The following is a 12,016-nucleotide window of genomic DNA, read 5'->3' as shown; positions in this document are numbered from 1 at the left end:
AGTAAAGGAGATGGAGGGGGCTATGTGTTTCGGCCAAGGGGAATAGGCGGTGTGTATGTTGTGTGAATTTGAATGGTGAGGTAGGTGGGGTTTTATGAAGGATAGATGTGAGTGGTGAAGAGAATGGTGGGATTGGATAGGTGAGGGGTTTTTTTGGGGAAGAGGAATTGAGGTGATTGGTGAATGGGTGAAGAAGAGAGAGAGAGGTGGGGTAGGTGGGGATCCTGTGGGGTCCACAGATCCTGAGGTGTCAAGGATTTCTCATCCCTGCACCATGTGGCATGTAAAACGCCCCTTTATGCCAATCCTGGCGTTAAGCGCCAGGCTACTACCCATTTCTGGCATTTAACGCCAGCTTCTTGCCCATTCCTGGCGTTAAACGCCAGTCTGGTGCCCATTTCTGGCGTTAAACGCCCAGAATGGTGCCAGACTGGGCGTTTAACGCCCATTCTGCTACTCTTACTGGCGTTTAAATGCCAGTAAGTTTCTCCTCCAGGGTGTTCTATTTTTCATTCTGTTTTTCCTTCTGTTTTTGCTTTTTCAATTGTTTTTGTGACTTCACATGATCATCAACCTATAGAAAACATAAAATAACAAAAGAAAAGAGAAATTTAACATAGATAAGTAAAAATTGGGTTGCCTCCCAACAAGCGCTTCTTTAATGTCAATAGCTTGACAGTGGCTCTCATGGAGCCTCACAGATGTTCAGAGCAATGTTGGAACCTCCCAACACCAAACTTAGAGTTTGACTGTGGGGCTCTGTTTGACTCTGTATTGAGAGAAGCTCATCCTGCTTCCGCTCCATGGTTACAGAGGGATATCCTTGAGCTTTAAACACAAGGGAGTCTTCATTCACTTGAATAATCAATTCTCCTCTGTCAACATTAATCACAGCTTTTGATGTGGCTAGGAAGGGTTTGCCAAGGATGATGGATTCATCCATACACTTCCCAGTCTCTAGGATTATGAAGTCAGCAGGGATGTAGTGGCCTTCAACCTTTACCAAGACATCCTCTACAAGTCTATAAGCTTGTTTCTTTGAATTGTCTGCCATCTCCAGTGAGATTCTTGCAACTTGTACCTCAATGATCCCTAGCTTCTCCATTATAGAGAGAGGCATAAGGTTTATACTTGACCCTAGGTCACACAGAGCCTTCTCAAAGGTCATGGTGCCTATGGTACAAGGTATTGAGAACTTTCCAGGATCTTGTCTCTTCAGGGTAATTTCTGCCTAGTCAAGTCATCCAGTTCTTTGATGAGCAATGGAGGTTCATCCTCCCAAGTCTCATTACCAAATAACTTAGCATTTAGCTTCATGATTGCTCCAAGGTACTTAGCAACTTGCTCTTCAGTAACATCTTCACCCTCTTCAGAGGAGGAATACTCATCAGAGCTCATGAATGGCAGAAGTAAATTCACTGGAATCTCTATGGTCTCAGTGTGAGCCTCAGATTCCCATGGTTCCTCTTTAGGGAACTCCATGGAGGTCAGTGGACGTCCATTGAGGTCTTCCTCAGTGGAGATCACTGCCTCTTCCTCCTCTCCAGGTTCAGCCGTGTGGGTTATAGTTATGGCCTTGCACTCTCTTTTTGGATTCTCTTCTGTGTTGCTTGGGAGAGTGCTAGGAGGGAGTTCAGTAATTTTCTTACTCAGCTGACCCACTTGTGCTTCCAAATTTCTAATGGAGGACCTTGTTTCAGTCATGAAACTTTGAGTGGTTTTGATTAGATCAGAGACAATGGTTGCTAAGTCAGAGTGGCTTTGCTTAGAATTCTCTGTCTGTTGCTGAGAAGATGATGGAAAAGGCTTGCTATTGCTAAACCTGTTTCTTCCACCATTATTGTTGTTGAAACCTTGTTGAGGCCTCTGTTGATCCTTCCATTAGAGATTTGGATGATTTCTCCATGAAGGGTTATAGGTGTTTCCATAGGGTTCTCCCATGTAATTCACCTCTTCCATTGCTGGGTTCTCAGGATCATAAGCTTCTTCTTCAGAGGAAGCTTCCTTAGTACTGCCTGTTGCTGCTTGCATTCCAGACAGACTCTGAGAAATCATATTGACTTGTTGGGTCAATATTTTATTCTGAGCCAATATGGCATTCAGAGTATCAATCTCAAGAACTCCTTTCTTCTGAGCTATCCCATTATTCACAGGATTCCTTTCAGAGGTGTACATGAATTGGTTATTTGCAACCATTTCAATGAGTTCCTAAGCTTCTGCAGGCGTCTTCTTCAGATGAAGAGATCCTCCAACAGAGCTATCCAATGACATCTTGGATAGTTCAGATAGACCATCATAGAAAATACCTATGATGCTCCATTCTGAAAGCATGTCAGAAGGGCATCTTCTGATTAATTGCTTGTATCTTTCCCAAGCTTCATAGAGGGATTCTCCTTCCTTCTGTCTGAAGGTTTGGACTTCCACTCTAAGCTTGCTCAATTTTTGAGGTGGAAAGAACTTTGCCAAGAAGGCGTTAACTAGCTTTTCCCAAGAGTTCAGGCTTTCTTTAGGTTGTGAATCCAACCATGTCCTAGCTCTGTCTCTTATAGCAAAAGGAAAAAGCATAAGTCTGTAGACTTCAGGGTCAACCCCATTGGTTTTGATAGTGTCACAGATTTGCAAGAATTCATCTAAGAACTGATGAGGATCTTCCAATGGAAGTCCATGAAACTTGCAATTCTGTTGTATTAGAGAAACTAATTGAGGCTTAAGCTCAAAGTTGTTTGCTCCAATGGCAGGGATTGAGATGCTTCTCCCATAGAAATCGGGAATAGGTGCAGTAAAGTCACCAAGCACCTTCCTTGCATTGTTGGCATTGTTGTTTTCGGCTGCCATGGTTTCTTCTTCCTTGAAAAGCACTGTTAGGCCCTCTAAAGAGAATTGTTCTTTAACTTCTCTTAGCTTTCTCTTCAAGGTCCTTTCAGGTTCAGGATCAGCTTGAACAAGTATGCCTTTATCTTTGTTCCTGCTCATATAAAAGAGAAGAGAACAAGAAAGTAGGGAATCTTCTATGTCACAGTATAGAGATTCCTTGAGGTGTCAGAGGAAAAGAAGAATAGAAGGAGGAGGTAGATGGAAGAGAATTCGAACATATAAAGAAGGAGGGAGTTCGAATTGTACCTTGAGGAGGAGTGTTAGTCCTTTAAATAGAAGAATGTAAGAAGAGGGGAAGAATTTTCAAAAATTAAAGTAAAAGATTTTGAAATAATTAAAAGAAATTTTGAAAATTTGATCGAGATTTTCGAAAATTAAGATTAGGAAAGAAATTAAGTGATTTTTGAAAAGAGTTTGAAATTAGAAATTAAAAAGATATGATTGAGAGTTAATTTTGAAAAAGATGTGATTGAGAAGATATGATTGAAAATCAATTTAGAAAAAGAAAGTTTTTTAAAATTAAAGTTGATTACTTGACTAATAAGAAATTAAAAGATATGATTCTAAAATTTAAAGTTTGATCCTTTCTTAATAGGCAAGTAACAACTTGAAAATTTTGAAGTAAATCTTTAATTATAACAAGGATTTTCGAAAATTAAAAAAATGGAAAGAAATTGATTTTGAAGAGATATGATTGAAAAGATGTGATTTGAAAAATATTTGATTTTGAAGAATTATGAAGATTTGAAAAAAATTTGAATTAAAAACAAAATCTTCCCTCTTGTGTCCTTCTGGCGTTAAACGCCCTGAATGGCATCCATTCTGGCATTTAACGCCCAAAATGCTACCTTTTTGGGTGTTAAACGCCCAGCCAGGTATCCTGGCTGGCGTTTAAACGCCAGTTTTCCTTCTTTACTGGGCGTTTTGAACGCCCAGCTTTTTCTGTTTGATTCCTCTGCTGAATGTTCTGAATCTTCAATTCTCTGTATTATTGACTTGAAAAGACACAATTTTGAAAATATTTTTGAATTTTTAATGATGAGAAACAATCAAAATATAATTAATCTTAGGAAACTCAAATCAAACAAACAATACATGCAGGACACCAAACTTAAAATTTTTCATATAAGAGACACTAACAAATTGAGAATGCATATGAGAAACAACAAAACACACAAAACAAGAGAATTTAAAGATTAGGGCAATGAAATCATCAAGAACAACTTGAAGATCAATGAAGAACAATATGTATAAATTCGAAAAATGCAAGAAGAAGAAAGTCATGCAATTGACACCAAACTTAAAAATTGATACTAGACTCAAACAAGAAACATAAAATATTTTTGGTTTTTATGGTTTTATAAATTTTTTTGTGATTTTCGAAACTTATATGGAAAAGAAAATAAAGAGAATCAAAACTTTTAATAAGAATTCCAGGAATCATGCAATGTTAGTCTAAAGCTTCAGTCTAAAAAGATTAGACATGGTTGGCCAAGCTTCAGCAGGACATTACATTCAGCAGCTAAATTGATGAGAATTAATCAGCTTTTGTGATGATAAGAACATCACTTTGAAACTCTAGAATTCATTCTTAAAAATTCTGAAAAATAAAAAGAAAATTACCTAATCTAAGCAACAAGATGAACCGTCAGTTGTCCAAACTCGAACAATCCCCTGCAACGGCGCCAAAAACTTGGTATGCGAAATCGTGATCATCAACAATGGCGCCAAAGGACTTGGAGCTCTTAGACATGAATCACACTTTGTCACAATTCCGCACAACTAACCAGCAAGTGCACTGGGTCGTCCAAGTAATAAACCTTACGTGAGTAAGGGTCGATCCCACGGAGACTGTCGGCTTGAAGCAAGCTATGGTCACCTTGTAAATCTCAGTCAGGCGAACTCAGATGGTGATGGAGAATTGATAATTAAAAGATAAATAAAACATAAAATAAAGATAGAGATACTTATGTAATTCTTTGGTTGGAATTTCAGATAAGCGTATGAAGATGCTTTGTTCCTCCTGAACCTCTGCTTTCCTATTTCCTTCTTCCAATCATTCATACTCCTTTCCATGGCAAGCTTTATGTTGGGCATCACCGTTGTCAATGGCAACTTCCCGTCCTCTCAGTGAAAACGTTCCAAATGCGCTGTCACCGCACGGCTAATCATCTGTCGGTTCTCGATCATGTCGGAATAGGATCCATTGATCCTTTTGCGTCTGTCACACGCCCCACAATCGCGAGTTTGAAGCTCATCACAGTCATCCCTTCCCAGATCCTACTCAGATTACCACAAACAAGGTTTAGACGTTCCGGATCTCAGGAATGGCCGCCAATAATTCTAGCCTATACCACGAAGGTTCCAATCTTAGATTAGAAACCCAAGAGATACGCATTCAAGCCATTGCTAGTAGAACAGAGGTGGTTGTCAGGCACATGTTCATAGGTGAGAATGATGATGAGTGTCACGGATCATCACATTCATCAAGTTGAAGAACGAATGAATATCTTGGAGAAGAAATAGACTTGAGTTGAATAGAAAAACAATAGTACTTTGTATTAATTCATGAAGAACAGCAGAGCTCCACACCTTAATCTATGGTGTGTAGAAACTCCACCGTTGAAAATACATAAGAACAAAGTCTAGGCATGGCCGAATGGCCAGCCTTCAAACCTGTCTAAGATAGCATAAGACTTATCCAAGATTAAAAGTACTATAGTATAAGGTCCTATTTATAGAGAACTAGTAGCCTAGGGTTTACAGAAATCAGTAATTAATGCATAAATCTTCTTCCGGGCCCACTTGGTGTGTGCTTGGGCTGAGCATTGAAGCTTCCATGTGTAGAGACTTTTCTTGGAGTTAAACGCCAGCTTTTGTGCCAGTTTGGGCGTTTAACTCCAGCTTTTGTGCCAGTTTTGGAGTTAAACGCCAGAATTCTTAAGCTGACTTGGAACGCCTATTTGGGCCATCAAATCTTGAGCAAAGTATAAACTATTATATATTTTTGGAAAGCCCAGGATGTCTACTTTCCAACGCAATTGAGAGCGCGCCAATTGGGCTTCTGTAGCTCCAGAAAATCCCCTTCGAATGCAAGGAGGTCAGAATCCAACAGCATCTGCAGTCTTTTTTCAGCCTCTGTATCAGATTTTTGCTCAGGTCCCTCAATTTCAGCCAGAAAATACCTAAAATCACAGAAAAACACACAAACTCATAGTAAATTCTAGAAGAGTGATTTTTATTTAAAAAATAATAAAAATATAATAAAAACTAATTAAAATATACTAAAATCATACTAAAAACAATGCCAAAAAGCGTATAAATTATCCGCTCATCACCTCCCGAGGAGCCAGTGCCCTAGGCTATGCCCCAGCTAGAGCCAGATATGACGGTTGAATTGTTGAAAACCTAGTTAAACCCTTTGTGCATAAAAGAATTTGTTTTTGATAAAAAGGGTAAACTAAGGAATTTTAGAAATTCTTAATCACAGCATTGCATTTAGAATAAGCTTAATCAAAATAATGAATTTTTCCAAAGAATTTATAAAGAAAGGGCACCACCCCAATTGAGTGAAAAAAAATTTTTTTATAGAACTTGCATATATTCATACTTTGTGGATCATGTTTTGAGCTAAGAACACAAGCTTGTGAGTTTTGAGCCTATTGTGTGGTTACATTTTATAACCACTTATTTTCCTTCTTGTGTGAAATTGTTCTTTTCCTATGATTGTGATCCTTGATTTGTTTAATTCTTTATGTCCAATTATTCCTTGTATTCATGCATTTATATGATTGAGACCATTATTTCATTAGCTCACTTACCCAAAATAGCCTACCTTTTACTCTCCATTGTCAACCAATTTTGAGCCTATGCTTAACCCAATTATTCTTTATTTTAGCACATTACAAGCCTAAAGTGAAAAACAATAAAGTCCCTTGTTTGGATCTTTGATTAGTTTAGGCTAGTGAGAGTGTTTTATATTCAAGTTGGGGGAGATTGGGGACATTGGTTGGGATAAAAGGATGTTTTGTATTTATATATTTGGGAATTGGGTACATACTCATGTATTGATTAAATGTATAAATCTTATGCATTGATGTTCGTAAATGTAGTTCGAAAGAAAGAAAAAAATGAGAAAAAAAACAAAAGAAAAAAAGAAAAGAAAAGAAAAAAAAATATATAGAAAAAAAAGAGAAGAAAAAGAAGAAAGAAATAAAAAGGGGACAAAATGCCCCAAAGTGAAGTTCAATAAGAGTCAATGCATAAGTGTTGTGAAAACCAAAAGAAAATGCATGAGTATGTGAAAAGTGAAGGACGGTAGTTAGGTTAGAACTTAATTGTATAGGTCATTACATAGGTTAGGTGGGAAAGTTTGGGCTAATCAAAGATTCAAATTCTAGTCCACTTAACCATACATGATCCTACCTTGACCCTAGCCCCATTACAACCTTATGGAAAAGACCTCATGATATTTGTATGCATGCATTGAATAATTGTTGATTGTTAGATAAAGAACAAATTTTGGAAAGCATGATTAGGGAAGAATTGAGTGAATCAACCCCTAAACACTTGAGTGAATAGAGTGGATACACATCCGGTGAGGGTTTGATTGCTCAATTACATGTATTTACCATTATCATCTATATTCATGCAAGTTTGTGAATCCTTTTGATAATTCAATACAATTGTGGGTTGGATATGATTTCCATTGTTTGAGCCCTTGTGCTTACATATGTTCTCTTGGAAGTTGATTTATTTTGACCAAACATTTGCATTCGTATAGTTAGTTGCATTTAGATAGTTTGCATTTAGATAGTTTAGTTGCATTGAATAAATGTCATTGACGAACAGATTTCTGCCGGTAAAGAATTTTATAAAAATAATCGCATTGTAAGTATAGTTTCTAAACCAACAGAGAATCCTTTCATACAAAAGTTTGGTTGTCACAAGTAACAAAATCCAATAAAATTTATAACCGAAGTATTTAAACCTCGGGTCGTCTCTCAAGGAATTGCAGGGAAGTATGATTTATTATTGGTTATGGAATTGTATATTTTTGGGTTTTTGAAATAAGGAACAAGTAATTTAAATGGCAAGAAAAATAAATTAATAATTAGAAAACTCTTGGCAAGGTATGAGAACTGAAAATCCCATCCTAGTTATCCTTATCAGGTGTGATGAGAATTGTTTATTGCTCCCACTTAGTTAACCCTTACTAAATAAAGGAAAGTCAAGTGGACTAATCAATTTGATTCCTCAAGTCCTAGTCAACTCCTATGGAAAGACTAGCTTTAGAGGAATTCAAATCAATCAGCAAATTCTAATTTTCAATCAACAGCTGAGTTTGACAACTCAAGTGTCACCAATTACTCAACCAAAGCCAAAAGGGGAAAAATCTAAATTATTTATATTATAAATATAAGAAAGCAATCATAAATATGAAAATACCTCAAATTGCATTTAAACATAAATTCAAATCTAACATGAAGAGTTCATAAGCCAAATTGGCTAAATAAGTAATTACCAAGAGAAATAGAGCAACTAAAGTAATAGAATAAATAAAAGTAGAAGAGAAACTAAATTAAAGGAACATTGAACCTGGAATGAAGAAGCAATCCTAAAATTAAGAGAAATCCTAAATCCTAAATCCTAAGAGAGAGGAGAGAGCCTCTCTCTCTCTAGAAAACTACATCTAAAAACCTAAAATTGTGAGTAATGAATGTTGTCTCAATGAATAGATCGATTCTCCCACTTTATAGCCTCTAATCTGTGTTTTCTGGGCCGAAAACTGGGTCAAAAATAGCCCAAAAATCGTCCCCTAGTGATTTCTGGTACGTCCAGCACGCGGCAAAGTCACGCGTGAGCATCGTCCACACGTTCGCGCGGATTGCATTTTTTTCCAGGTCACGCGTCTGCGTAACCCACGCCTGGGCATCACCTATCTTCGGGGAAACTATGGCAAATTATATATCGTTGCGAAGCCCCAGATGTTAGCTTTTCAACGCAACTAAAACCGTCTCATTTGGACTTCTGTAGCTCAAGTTATGGTCGATTTAGTATCAGAAGGTCAGGCTGGACAGCTTTAGCAGTTCCTTCAGTTTCTTGTATTCCTTTCGCTTTTGCATGCTTTCTTTCGATCCTCTAAGCCATTCCTGCTCTGTAATCCCTAAAATCACTTAACGCACATATCACGGCATTGAATGGTATAAAGGGAGAATTAATATTTGGTAATTTAAAGGCTTGGGAAGCAAGTTTCCAATTATAAAACAAAATTAGGAAGGAAAATGTAAAACCATGCAATTTATATGTATAAGTGAGTAAAGAGTTGATAAAAACCACTCAATTGAGCACAAGATAAACCATAAAATAGTGGTTTATCATTCATACCCTTTGCTTCATTCTTGATTTAGCATGAGGACATGTTAAAGTTTAAGTGTGGGGAGGTTGATAAACTCCCTTTTTAGGGTTTATCTTGTGTTGAATTTAGAGCATTTTGATAACCTTTCCTCACATGTATTCAATGAAACAGCATGATTTTGTGATTGTCTCCTTATTTGTACTTAGATGTGAAAACATACTTTTTAGACCTTTAATTTGGTGAATTTTTATCTTCCTTTGATTCTACTAGATTCCTTAATGTGTTTGCTAGTGATTTCAGATTGGAAAGGGCTAGGAAAGGATCAAAGGAGTGGAAGGAAAACATACAAAGTGGAGAAATCATGGAAAGCCAAAGATTTGGAAAAGCCCATGGCCACGCGCGCGCACTATGCGCTTTCGCGCGGATTGCGAAAAGCTCCAGGGGCGTGTACGCGAGCTGTGGGCGTACGCGCCGAAGGCCGCACGTGATTCCTTTAGTCAAACACGTGCCTGGCGATTTTGGAGGGTTTCTAGCCCCATTTGGAGCTGAGTTTTTGGCGGGAAAAGGCTAAATAGACCAAGGAGTGAAGGGAAAGGGGGAGGGACATTCATTCACACACTTTAGGTCAAGTTTTAGTTAGTTTTAGAGAGAGAAGCTCTCACTTCTCTCTAGGATTAGGAGTAGGATTAGGTTTAGTTCTTAGATCTAGGTTTTAATTCATGCTTTCATCTTCTTCTACTCTTGAATTCTTTGTTGTTACATTCATCATTCTTCTATTGTTTGTTATAATTTCTTCTATTTTGTTTGTAGATCTACTTTTGTTCATTCTATTTTCTTTCAATTCAATTTGAGGTAATTCATGATAATTGGGTTTCTTTTGATTGTTGTTATTAATTCCTTGCAATAATTGTTGTTAGATTTCATTGTTGTTGCCAATTTACTTTGCTTTTCTTTTGTGCCTTCCAAGTGTTTGATGAAATGCTTGGTTGGATTTTATTATAGATCTTGTTCCTCTTGGCCTAGGTGGAGTAATTAGTGATGCTTGAGTTATCTAATTCTTTTGTTGATTGACAATTAGAAGTTGCTAATTGACTTGGATACCACTAAAGCTATTCTTTCCCTTAGGAGTTGGCTAGGACTTGTGGAATCAAGTTGATTCATCCACTTGACTTTCCTCCATGGTTAGAGGTTAACTAAGTGGTAGCAATGGACAATTGTGGTCATAATTGAGGAGGATAATAAGGATAGGACTTCCAATTCTCATAACCTTGCCAAGAGCTTTCATAGTTGTTAGTTTATTTCATTGCATTTTGCATTTCTTGTCTAAAATCCCAAAAACTCCAAACATACCTCATAACCAATAACAAGGCACCTTATTGCAATTCCTAGGGAGTACGACCCGAGGTTTAAATACTTCAGTTTATAGATTTTAGGGGTTTGTTACTTGTGACAAACAAATATTTGTATGAAAGGATTATTGATTGGTTTGGAAACTATACTTACAACGAGAATTCATTTGTTAATTCTAGACCGTCAAAAAATTCTATTCATTAGTATTCGCTCAGAGATTTTTGGTCCAATCCCTTCAACTTTTTGCTTGGAGTTCAGGTTAGTGCAATTCTTGTGTTGTAAATTTCATAGATTTCTAGGGTATTGTATGATAAATGAAATATTATTTATGTTGTGTTGTTGCTTGTATTGCATTGAAAATATTGATATGGTTAAATATTGATCGGGTGTTGTATGATAGATGAAATGTTGCTTGTGTTGGATGATTTATAGGTACTAAAAATATCGAATTCATAAGAAATGTCTTGGCACCATCGAGTGTGGATGTATGATAGGTTGAATCCAACAATATGGGATATTAAACCTGAGTTTTATGACAAGGTTGAGGAGTTTATAGAAACAATTAGTAAGTTAGATGTTGTGAAGTCGGAAGGAAAGTGTAGATGCCCATGCGTTAAGTGTAGATGCACAAACTATAAAGAGCTGAACATTATTAAGATGCATTTGTAGGAAAGGGGTTTATGCCAAATTATTGGATTTGGACAGAACATGGAGAGATTGACGACATAGGGATTAATCAGATGGGATTCAATAATTGTGGGAAAGGTAGTTCAGGAAGTGGTGCAAATGTGGAAGAATGTGATATGTATGACATTAGCTGGGAAGACAACTCCAGAAGGTATCATGAAATGGTTTTTGATTCTGCTGGTCCAGAGAATCCTCATGTAGAGGCTAAAAACTTTTTTGATCTTCTTGAGGCAGCTCAAGAGCCTTTGTGGGAAGGTTGTGTGCACTCTCAACTATCGATAGCTGTTAGAATGCTATGTATTAAGGCCGAGGGAAACCAATCACAGGAGTCATTTAAGCAGTGGGCCACCTTAATTAGAAAAATTGCTCCTGAGGGTAGTGCCATACCTAGGGATTACTATGAGGCTAAGAAGTTAGTGCAAAAGCTTGGATTCAAGGCAATCAAAATAGATTGTTGCTCAAACAATTGCATGTTGTATCGAAAAGACGATACTGTTCTAACTAGTTGCAAGTTTTGTGAAGCACCAAGATTCAAGCCTATTTCTGATGGTGGTTGTAAGTCCAAGAGAGTTCCTGTCAGACGGATGTACTACTTACCCTTAATCCCTAGACTTCGAAGGCTTTATGTGTCAATGAGTTCAGCTCTGCACATGACATGGCACATAAAAAACCAACGTGATGATGGCGTGATGACCCATCTGTCAAATGGGGAAGCATGGAAAAGCTTTGACCGTATCCACTCTGATT

At 37.3% G+C, this 12,016-nt stretch overlaps 1 non-coding gene across 1 annotated transcript; it reads left to right on the top strand.

Moving 5' to 3' along the window:
* The first annotated feature begins 2,325 nt into the window (after positions 1-2,325).
* On the top strand, positions 2,326-2,433 carry LOC112780661 (small nucleolar RNA R71). Its single transcript, XR_003191482.1, has one exon. It is a non-coding gene; the product is annotated as a small nucleolar RNA R71 (small nucleolar RNA).
* The last annotated feature ends 9,583 nt before the right edge of the window (positions 2,434-12,016 follow it).

This window comes from Arachis hypogaea, chromosome 19 (assembly GCF_003086295.3).
Source record: "Arachis hypogaea cultivar Tifrunner chromosome 19, arahy.Tifrunner.gnm2.J5K5, whole genome shotgun sequence".
Classification (NCBI taxonomy): Eukaryota; Viridiplantae; Streptophyta; class Magnoliopsida; order Fabales; family Fabaceae; genus Arachis; species Arachis hypogaea.
The sequence above is the reverse complement of the archived record's forward strand: the minus strand, read 5'-3'. Positions and strand labels throughout refer to the sequence as shown.